The following is a 12,416-nucleotide window of genomic DNA, read 5'->3' on the forward strand; positions in this document are numbered from 1 at the left end:
TTTGTGTGGAGTGATGAGGCAGGCATTGGTGCAGGGAGATGGGGGGTTGGATGGGGGAGTACTATGGGAATGAGCTCACCATGCTGAAGTTGTGGCTTTATTACCATGTGCGGTGCAGCCCTTCACCAGGTCTACTGACTGATTATGCTCAGCATACTTCCTCAACATCAGCAGTCAGCAGTGTAACACTAAAATTAGAATTTGGACCGAATATTATATTGATATTTCAGTGCCAGTACTGCATATACAGACCGATTTCCACAGTCCTGGGGGAGGGTTTAAATGGAGATTTCTATTGTACTGGAAGCTATGAGTGCATACCGCTTGGAGGAAAGTGTTAACTTTTCATAATATTTGTGTATGACATGCAACTTTTTATGCAGCTGAACAATGTCAATATTACTTCTACAGTCTTATGTAGGGTATGCGGGGGTCTATGATGGAAAAAGTGTGTGAATGAGATTATTGGCCACCTTTTTTAGGGTCAGAGAATCGAGAGGAAAATCTGAATCAAAGAGAAGCAGAAGTTCCAATGGTAAGCTTAGGCCTTAGCAGTTTGCACAATTTCATATGCCACAGTAGGTAGTGATTTTAATATATATGAAAATCAGCCAGAGCTGTGTGCATGTGTCTCTTATAATATCACCGGTGGGAGATTTTCACTGCCTTACAAAGCAGGACTGATTTTGTTTCCCCTCACTACAGTGTTGTCTCAGTACGACTCACAATAAGATATCCGTCTCAGTTCCATTGCTTTCAAGAATTAACACAGTGACACAGTCTGCAGCTTTTTTTTAAAAAAAAGGAAAAATCATGTATGAAGGAAACAAAACAAAAATTAGATGTCAAAATTAAATTTTACTCTCTTTGTTTCTCTCATAGTTCCTTAAACTGTGGTTGCTCTAATCCCATAATTCCCCTGGCAGAGGAGCCAGAAATGGGATTTTTCTGTCTAGTGACATAGCAGCAGCTCATTGAAAATGTAATACACTACTTCCAAGTCACAGGTCAGCTGGCAATCTGAATTTTAAAAGGACTGTGAATAATATCCTGTTTTATTTTGAAAATGAACTTTGTGGCCTCCATCATGAATCCAATATATGTCTTAATCTACTGGGCTCTTGAAAACCACAGCTCTGGAAGAAGGCCTTTGACTCCTGAACCTAATAAGGAAATCACTTGTTTTCTCATCGGTCTTGCCAGTTTTTCAGGGGATGACACAAAACAGTCCTTTATTTTAAAAGTAACTGATGAAGCATAAAATAGGTTATATATTAATGCTTTTCCCTCACCTTTTTTACATACATTAAATGACTGAGGCCTGAAGTACTAATACAACTGAAACAGGGGTTATTATTATTATTATTATTATTATTATTATTATTATCATTATTATTATTAACATCTAAGTATCCATTGTTATTCTGAACTGAACATGGCTGACAGTGGCAGTGAATTTAAGTGTTAATTACGCACTAACCTTTTCAGAATGGATATTTAGACACGCTGTATCCTGTGACTCTGAATGTTCAGGAAATGAAAACACCCAATGACCAATCAGCATCTACTCACATTAGCATAGTCTTTTAAAGCCCAGTGCCCCAAAACATGCCACAGAAATCCTCTCCTATTTATCTTAAAATAGCCACTTAACTTTGACTGACACTAATTCTTACTACATGAAACTGTGGAAACCCCTTCATTTCCCCCTTCTGTCTCTGTCAGAAAATTACAAAAGACAGAGTTTGTGATGTCTCCAGTGTGCAGATCTCTTTATTCTGTCAGATTACAGCATTTGATATGACGTAGTGCGGCATTCTGGCCTCACATGCCTGCCAGAGAGAAGGGACCTGTCAGCAGCAGGGGAGAGCAGTGCAGATCATCACTCTGACTGATCCAGAGACCCAGAGACTGTCATCTCCTCCGACTGTACAAGTCAACACAAATAAAAGTGAGGAAGCAAAAGCCATAATGGCTGGGAGAGATCCAGGCTCACTGTGGCCATTACTTTTATTCAAACCTTACAGATGACATGATGTGAAAAATGAGCCTGTGTCTAGTCGGGTGCCCATTAGTGAGTGAGCACATTATCTCCCCTTTTTCACATTGAATCTCCTCCCTGCATGCAGTGGCAGATGCTCCTGAGGAGTCACTCACTTTTATGGGCTTTTGACTGCCATACTCTTTTAAATAGAGGGGCCTGCACCAGGCAGAGATGACGTATGGCTGTCAGCACTCTTTACCTCATTGACAGATGCCTCCAGTGGATCCCTTCTTAAACCTTCTGTCTAAAACTAAGGGGGACAGCTAACCTCTTCGCTCACAGAGCAGACAAGCATGCATCAAACTGATTAGTACAGCAAAGGGGGCGATTTCTAAAAATCTCTATTACCAGACAATTACAGTGCAATTTACTTAAGTACAGACTAAAGGCAATCATGAAATACAATTCCCCAAAACACTTAAGAGTGATACTAAGACTAAGGAAATCTTAGAACTTTGTAAATACTGAATTCATCATTGCAAATTTAATTGTTGAAAAAAATGATACTGAGCAAGCTAATTTTTTTTTAAAGAGTTTTGCGGCTTTTTGTCACACCTCTAACAGTTGTTAAAACACCTCCCCCAACTGATGAAAGAAAATCAATTGCTTTGTCAAATCACTGTGTTCCTGTCATATTTGTTGAGGCTGGAACTGACATGAAGCTTCCTCTCTACTTCATTCACATCGCACCACGACCATGAGAAGTTATACATTACATGCTATACATATTATATATACATACTTATCCAAACTTTCCCAATCTGACTTTTTGACAAAATCTCAAATAAATGAAGCCAAACTAATTTCTACACTTTCCCTACTAAAGCTATTGTTGAATAAATAAATGTCAGCACCTTGCCAACAACATACATTTAATCTTTTCACTGGTTTTTGGGATCATGGTTTAAAAATCACAAAGCAGACTAATTTGAAAAGCAGGAAATGTGTAGCATATAAAGCAAATATGTCTATTAAGCAGAGTGGGAAATCAACACTGACATAATAAAGCAGAAACAAACGGTAAAACGAGAAACATAAATATATAGCTTTGTCTTCATTCCCAATGGCCAGAAATGCACCAGTGTATAGTGTGCCACAGTTAACAAATATTCAACAGTATGGAAACCCCCCAAGGAAGGTTGAGCCTTTTGAAAATAACATCATTTATTTTACAATGGGAAATAAAGCTGGATACAGTAATGCAGAGCAAAGCTCAGAGGTTGTGGTCAGTGACGGAGTCCTGGCTTCTCTCAAGCATGAGCATGAACCAGAGCCGCTTGGTTCAATCTAATCTCTGACAAGAAACAACAAGCCTTTGGGACACCCCTGCGGTCCACCTCTATGCCTCACAACATCATAAGCAGCTCAACTCAGGGGGTTAGATCTACTGTAGCTGTCAGGGGAGAATTATGTTTCCATTTTACAACTTCAGTGGCAGAGAAGACCATACAAATGCTCCTCTATTTCCCCCACTATTGCTCACTCGTTTGAATCTCTCTGCTCTCTCTTATGCTCCTGTCAGTTCTCCCTCAGTACACAAACTCGATGGGTTCCCTGGTGACTGCGTCCCATTACTATCCTGAGACTGCTGCACAACAGAGCCGCACTGCCAACGTCCCCAGTGATACCACTCGAATTCCCACTTTGCCAAGGCGAGCAGTGTGCAAGGCAAACACGATTTGGCAGCCAGCACAATTTTCGGTCGAGCTCTTCGCTTTTGTTTTGTAAAACTTCAAGATTATAGAAAAAGAAAAGAAAAAAAAAACTCAAAACACCCTCATAATTTTCATTAAAAAGTCACTATTCCAGTTAACTTTCATTTCATCAGTAATTCCACAGTGTTCTTGTAGAGCAAAGCTTACTAAAATGCCAAGTGATTTTAACCCAAATTACAGGTTAAATTACAGGTTATATAAATGTCATAATTATATAATTGGCTTTGTTTGACTTCTGAGGATTAAAAACATGTTTTGTATTAATCAGTTCATCATAACTGAAAATGTAGGCCTCTTTGTATTTGGCAAAAGATAAAACGAGCATATTACAGCTATATCGTCACAGGTTTGCCTACAGTATACGTTGGTCAATAAATAACAAGTTACTGCAGTACAAAAATGCCAAACATGTTTGAGGCCATTCAGAGACAGTGTCTCTATTACACAGTCTGTCCACTGGAGAGTACTGACATTTTTCAGCCGTTTAAAGAATATCGGCTGACATATTGTTATTGGATCCCCCCCAACTCTTAAATATCAAAATCACATTATTATCAAATAGGTTTAAATCCTATGCTAACAAAGCTAAAGCTTTAACAGCAGCTGAACTGCATTAAGGACATAAGACTGATATGTGCGTTTTAAAAAGCAGAGTCAATCACTACCTGTTCATTTTTTGGTGGTGCGGTGACTTCGTATCCACACAAGGTCACAGTGGTGTTATTTAATACCACTAATGCTGATCTCATCATAGCAATGCTCGGTTACACAGCAGACCGTAACATCATAAGGTGTGTTTTTAAAAATAAAGATCATGTAGATTGCTCACGTGGCTCTGTCTGCACTGTCAGTGTTTACCCAAATATACCAAGTTACTATAATTCCACAAGGATCTCAGACGTGATTGTGCTAATCACCTGACACACCTGATTTCCCGATTCATTTTCTCCATTCATCTTGAGCAAATGTAGCGACAGATTGCAATCTGTTTGTTTTGAGTTGTCAAAAAGGAACCAAAGGCATGTATCAACATGGAATAAATGCTACTGCAAGATGTCACCAGCTGCACATGATATGATGAATTACAATCATATGTTAATCAGCCGGAGTTGCAGTAATAGGTTATTTACACGGCGTTCAATCACAAACCTTCTTGGACTGTTTTCTCGTATACAGATATGGATTCTTGAACAGACAGGAGTACTGAACTGTTTGCAGTACTAATTAAAACAGATTTAAGTTCTTTGTTCTTATTCTTTTCATTTAGTTTGTTTTCAATGAAAAATTGAGAGCCTGCAATGAAAAATTAACTTTGGGTTTGTTCAAGCATTTATAATTACTTTGACTAAATCCGCTTGCTTGCTTGCCCGCCTGTCTGTTGTTATAGTTGTTGTTGTTATGCACCTTAAGTAACAACAACAACAACATACCAAGACGGCCTGACAATATTGGACACCCAATACTGCTTTCATCCTTCATCTCTCACTGTATTTCTCTCTGACATGCATGTAAAATCATATAATGTGTGTGTACGTGTGTGTGTGTCTGTTGTGGAAGGTTGTCCACAGAGCAAACAGCAGTAGGTCCAGCAACAAGGTCAATACTAGCTTAAGTACCTTTTTATTTCCCCAGCCACCCACAGTGTAAGATCCTGCAGTTTGTCCAGCAAACTTACTAATGACTGGAAAAGCCCTACTGCTTCACAACTGTTTTCCTTATGCATAGGCGAGTGAATGAGCAGGATCCAGCAGGTATGTACAGCGATTAACTGACACTGATGTCAGACATCACACAAGATATGTAGGTTATCATCAAGATTAAAGGGATTTTAATAAGATAATTATATTTAGGTTTAGGGAATCTTAAAAGCTGTGACGTGCACCTATACAGGACATGATCTTTTTTTTAGGAAATTTACAAAGCATGTTTTCCCCACAAAAAGCAGTAGACGATTTGGATTATAGGTGAAAGCATTATACATGACAATAATCTACAAATTAATTCTACTGTACTTTTAACACTAACCTTAAATTCTTTAATACAAATTGAGATTATTTAGAAAACATTTTCATAAATCTTCAGCCACAAATTCACGTTAGATTAAATACGGCCGAGTGATATGGTCAAACAAGGTGTCATGATATTAGTAAAAATATCAGATACAGACATGAGTAGCTACATCACTCAATCTGGTGTTGGATCACCTGTGCTCGCCACTATGCACTACATGAGATAAAATGCTTTATGTTATTTTATTTTTTACTAGAGTTTGACTGCAGTCAGTTTGGAAAACAGGACCAGTAAAGTGGTAGTTGTTTCCCAGACTAAACATAAATGTCCCGACAGTTTAAACAAAAAAGAATTATCCATCCAGTCATATTCTGATAAGCAGTTAAAAGTTTTCCACAAAAGGAACAACACAACACCTGATATGCTGGTGGTGCAGCTAACCTGCATCTTGTCTGACTGGTATAACACAAGCTTCCTCAGTTATCTCGAGCATAAAGTATACTGAACATAACGAGTATAATGGCAAAGTCACATGAAGTTTTCAAGTCTTAGCTGACAGAAGGAAGTAATTATTACACTATATGAAATATGTGGAGGGAGGCTCCTGTGTGTAAATAAATGAGGTTCAAGAGTAAATAGAAACATCACCTGCACAGACACACTTATAAACTATGCTACAACTAAATTGCTTCCACACTCCATGGGCTCAATATGCGATTTAAAAGAGCCTGGCGGTGGCAATATTCCTCTGATATGGTGTTTAGTTTTAATAGGAACCCTCAGCTCAAATACAAGCTGACAAACACAGCAAGACAAACACAGTCTCTCTCCGGCAATGAAATATACACTATCAAATAGACCTGTACCTTTTTGAATCCACTGTGTGGGTGAAACTAAAGCGCAGAACAAACAGCATTCTGATATGGCTTTGAGGGTGATAACAACGTCTGACAGGGTGGAGAGAGCAGGCTTTGGGCTCGGTGCGAAAACACAACCTGTGATTGACATGATTCCCTGGCCTTAGAGAAGTTTACCTTTTAATAAGAGCTCGGAGAGACCCTCTCAACAGTCTGGTCCAGGCTCTCACCGACAGCAGGCGACGGCTGGGGAGGTGGATGTGCATGTATTTACGTGCATGTGGGGGTTGTTTGTATATGTGTGTGTGCGTGTGTGTGTGTGTGTGCGCAGATGTGCATGTGTGTCTGTGCCCACTTGTAGCAGATTTCAATCAAGGATTTCAGCCATGCCCAAATATCTCTTCTCTTTTGGGTCTGGTTGTTTGAAGAAAATGAGTGGATTCAGGATCAAGAGCCTTTCTGGAGGAATTTAAGTCTGTTTGAGGATTATGACTTCTTCATCCTGTACAAAGCCTGCAGAGAGAGCTATATGCTAGCCCTTGGAGGCCCGGCTTACCAATGCATTCCAGACAGCGATATAGAAATGATAAAACCCAGGAAAGACATCACAGTTTTAGGCACAGATCTTCGAAATAAATAGGGGAGTTGAAAAGTTTCCAGTTCTCTTCTAGAAGAGCAGTTCTTGTATGGTATGGTGAAAGAATATGCATGATCATAACAATATCACAGACTCGCAGTAATTAGGATAGAGATGATACAGAATTGAAGAAAGACTTTCCTCGTAGAGCCACATAATGCTTGAGAAAACATTGCTCTGCTTACTGCCTTTGTGAAGTTTTGCGAACGCTTCTCTGTTACTCAAAATTGTGTTTCCCGTTCCTGCCAGGGCTTGGTTGTCTGAACTCAACAAACTGCTGCAAAAGCCACACCTCCTTTCATCTGACTTATGAATCACAATTAGCAAACTAACAAATCCCCTGCCTGCACTGATCAACATCTTCAGGTCTCAACCAGACTTTGTGTAGCATCGACAACATGCCTGGTCTGTTTCTGAGAGATGTCACCACTGACCTAGCCTTCACTGAAAATCCGAAACGGCTGTGATTGCCACTCTGCAGGGCTTTCATTAGTTACACAACTGATGAGTGAACTATGTCACCAGCACAGATTGCTAAGTGCGGATCATCTCTGAAGGGAACTCTGATCAAATCTGTCATTATTTACCCTGTTTACAGCATAACCTGAAAGAAAAACAAGAAATCAATAGAAAATGGGGACAAATTACTGTAAGTGTCAATATTTCAGACGGCTGAGATAAAAGACTCCCAGCCTGTAATAGATTCTTTCCATTTACCTTAAGCTTATCGAGTAGATGGTTCATCAATTGCTGATAAGACCATTAGTTAGTTGTTGATAAAACAATTTAGCATCATTATAACTCTAAATATAACAAATGAAGGTTGCTGATGAATAAGCTCAACCTCCAGCAATCGCGCTGCCTATGATTTCATAGTAAGTTCTTTTATGTGATAAAGTTCAATAATATAGTATTAGTGTGCATGTGAGCTGGCATAACAGACTAGGAGCATTTAATCTTTTCTTAACTAGTCTGAAATCTGATATCACCAATGACTTTATTATGTTTTTAAGTCCATTAAAGAATTATATAACTGACTAATACCTATTCTGGGCTCAAGGGTTGTTATGCAACATGCTATGATGGGCCACACTTGTTTAAATCAACACTTTTAAGAAGATGCAGACACACTGATCTCAGCTACAATAGTATGAGTCTCAAGAGTGCCGGCTTAGCTGAGAAGGTTACAGGACTTTGTTTGACCCCAGAGCAGTGTGACTCTTGGAACTGTGGCTCCGCTGTTCTTCACACTTAAATCTTTTTGTTCTTGATCAAGTGCACCCACCCCCACATAAAATGTAGCCAAACAGACCGAGCGAGACGACAGTCCCGGGCAAAGGAAGCCATGAACGAGCCAGAGAGAGGAAGTAGCATCTCCTACAGACAGTCTCAGCAGGGGACAGACTAACTATAGCCACATCAATGACTAACTCTCACAGCAAGGACACCTCCCTTCACTTTGAAAAGAAAATAAATTAAACAACAAAGGGGAACACTGACATTCACTGCCTTTCAGTTTATTGCACCAAATAACTGCTCGTCGTGTGTCCAGCACAGGATCACTGTTGAGTTCAGGGGCTGGTAAGACAACAGTGAAATGAAAAATCATTTAAAGAACAAAGTTTCCTTCCCAGCAGGAATGATGATTGCTATATGGATTCGTAGATGAAGCAGAAAAAGTTCCCTCATCTACTGGCCTAATATGGTCATTCCAACACAGGAGGAGACCCATCTTTGTACTTCTTCATGCATTACGTACATAATCAATAATGGAAAAATATACACGGCGAAAGGCCTTAGTCGCACTGCCTGCAAGCGGCACTGATAAATGATTTTGTGCCAGTTATGACAGCAAGGTGCATGCAGTGAAGAGAGTAGAAGGCCTTTTTAATAGTGCAAGGAGAGAATTAAATCAAACCCAGGAGGGCCTCCACTGGAAAGGAGAGATGCTGCATCTCTCTGCTCTAAATCACAGCTCTACTTAAGCCCAGCCCTCTCTTTCCCCATTTTTCTACATTATCCGAGGAAACCTGTCACCGCTGTCTATGGGTAAGTTTACAGATTATGATTTATCAGAGAGAGGATTTCTAAACACCTGTGTGAGAAAATAAGCATCCCTTACATTATTATTTATAGGCCAAAAAGTTTTTTTTAGTCCTCTTTTAAGTTAAGAAAGTATTTAAAATATTGTTCATATAATCTATAATGTATTTGGATATTTCTATCCAGTGCATACATGTTTGAGAATACTTTAAAATCTGAAAATATTTGTAAAATTCTGGTGGTATACAGTATATTTACTGTTTTCATCAGGGTTCCTGTGTACCTACATAATTCATGTGCAAACAAAGTGTTCCTTTAGGTTCTCAGCGTAACACCCTGTAGAACACCGCTCCTTATTATCCCATGGTGGGAAAATATAAAAGAGGGCTTAAAAAGGAGTGAAAAGTTTCCAAAGGTCAAAAATTAATCAAACTCAGTACCTGTGGAGGAGAAGGATCCTGGTTACTGCTAACTCATTTAGCAGATTTTTAACCTCCATTCTCTTTTCAAAGGGGTGGAGATTCCCAAAGGAGCAGACGTCCATGACTTCTCATTTGCACCAGAATAAGTGAATCATAATGATCCTCCCAGGCCAGCTTCTGGAGACACAAACAGCACAGTTATTAAAAACAGAAACAAAAACTCCTTACAGCATACTCATATATATCTAAACAAACATCATTATATCATATAATATGGTTGTGAATTACAGCAATATTTAAAACCTGAGACGTTATGCCTCGAGAACCCTAAACCACAACCCAGTTTCAAAGCCACTTTCTGCAGTACAAAGCCAGAAACAAAGTCACACCAGCTGGGGAGAGAAAATCCTTCTTACTGGCCACCAAGGCCAGTTGCTGCCACTTTATCCAGTAAATACTGCAGAAGAAAGCGACCGAGTGAAAGCCGTATGAGGGGAAGAAGTGAACCCAGGGTGACGGGCACTGAGTCCTCTGCCTCTGTCTGTTCCTAAAGCAGAACCTTCTCCAGGCAGGAGCTTATCGAGGAAACACACGACGACAGACAGAGACGGATGGTCGGATGCATAAGTCTAAATAAACACAGAGCTTTTATATTACATATTGGATATATATTAAGAAATGATTAATGTAAATATCTAAAAATATCTTAAAAAATATTTAGGGAGCAGTGTGTAAATACATGTTGCCATACAATAAAAGCAAGTACATAATTAATGTCAACTGTGAAAATATGGGATTCAACAAAAAAGAAATGATATATATATATATATATATATATACACACACACACAAACAAGTGTGTGTAAATGTGTGTTAAACATTAACAAGATTTAATAAGTTAACATAATTTGGTCAACATGAATGCATTTTTATTAATCATTTTGTTCTTTTAACATTTCAGTTTCATATTTCACATTTCTGTTCAGTGCTAATCTGAAATAGGGGGTTGAAATTAATTCATTCTAAAACCAGGACCAGTGTAAATTGTTTTCTCATAGGGAAAAAGATACAAGACAGCATTTAGAGTAATTCCTCACGCACAAATAGCTATGAGCATAATTTGAGCTGATTTGGATTATTAGGTTTATGGCCTAGACGTGCCGAACGTTTGGTGGTAAAATTTTGACTGGTCACAGAAACGTAAAGCCAACGTTCAGTTGGTAAAAGTCCCCATGTGGTTATGCTGTCAACTGGTCTTTGAATTTGATGAAACAATTAACCTCTTGCTACATCTCCCTCCCCAATAAAAAAAGTATTTGTTCTTATAATTTGAACGGTTTTATTCACCAAATAAATCATGCAAATGATGCAAAAAAATAATTAATAAAACTGTATTTTAATATTAGGCCTAGACATAAAAAATTATTTGTATTAACCGTACTTGTACTAAATATTCTGGTTAACATCCACTCTTTTTGTACCCACAAGTAAAAAAAAAATAAATAAATAAAAAAAACAAAAACAAGGAAACTGTTAATGCTCTAAGGAAGGCTGTCCAGGCTGTAAATGTGCACAATATTCCACATTATATACATGTCATTTCAGAGTGCACTCCAAGTGACGCAGTGTCAAATCTGTGTGACAGATTTAGGTGAACGCTGGTGAAGGGAGCCCTGCGTGGGGAGAGCGGCTTAGGGCTGACTCAAGCAGCCAGTACAAGATCTCCAGCAGGCAGAAAGGAACCCTGCTCACCGCGGAGCTGCCGCCCGTCCAGCCCACCAACGCTGACAGCCAAGCTATAACCTGACACCATTGCCATCTTCTGACTACAGTCACACACGGCTCTTTGTGTCAGCTTCACGCACATGAACTTCATATCGAGTTAAGAGGCATTGCATTTGCTAAGAGATTGACAAGAACACGCAGCAAAGGCAAAATTTTAGAATGCAACATGGTCGAGCGCACTGCACAAATTTAAACATATAGACATGTGTGCACATGTAAAAATCTGCAGATTTGGTCTATAAACTTAATGGTTTACGGAGTTTGAAGTAATGAGAACTGAGACATTACCTGAGAGACAGAAAGCATGTGGAGGTTTTATACAGGTCATGTCAGCTCATGTTTTACTTTATTGTTAATGTAATGTCTCCCTCTTTTGGTGGCTGCCTTGGAATGAAAGCGGTAGAGAGCCATTCCAGGAAACAAAACACAATCACCTTCATCTAGAACATCAAAATCTTAAGACTTTGATTATAGCAGCCCTTTCAGTCATATGACTGAAAATTGTTCATCCGAGTTTCACTAACTGTCAGACTGATCAGTCAACTTACATATATATATATGAAAAATGAAAATTTAATTTGAATATTCTATTGCTACCTAAAACCAATGAGACATGGGGAAAATAAATAATAATAAAATAAATAATTATATTATGATAAGATGTGCTCTTTATTTTGATCAGTGTATGCGTAAACTGAAGTTAAATGTCTGACTGACTGCTGGAAAGTTCTTTCTCAAATCTGGGAGCTCACTGACATCTAGTGGACAAAATCTAGACTGTTTCCAGAGGGCAGCTACACTCCAGGTGTGCATCTTGCATTACAGCCCATGCATAGCTCAAACACTCCTAGCCACCATGTAATAATAATATCTCCTACTTCACTGTGAAGTAGTTCTCAGTGA

The 12,416-nt window shown here is 38.9% G+C and overlaps 1 long non-coding RNA gene across 1 annotated transcript in view; it reads right to left on the bottom strand.

Moving 5' to 3' along the window:
- Positions 1–9,903, bottom strand: part of LOC124067438 — a 107,073-nt gene extending 97,170 nt beyond the window's left edge. Inside the window, exon 1 of the long non-coding RNA XR_006844758.1 lies at positions 9,747–9,903. This is a non-coding gene — a long non-coding RNA (uncharacterized LOC124067438). The remainder of the gene's footprint in view (positions 1–9,746) is intronic.
- Positions 9,904–12,416: the final 2,513 nt, after the last annotated feature.

Source organism: Scatophagus argus, chromosome 11 (genome assembly GCF_020382885.2).
Source record: "Scatophagus argus isolate fScaArg1 chromosome 11, fScaArg1.pri, whole genome shotgun sequence".
Classification (NCBI taxonomy): Eukaryota; Metazoa; Chordata; class Actinopteri; family Scatophagidae; genus Scatophagus; species Scatophagus argus.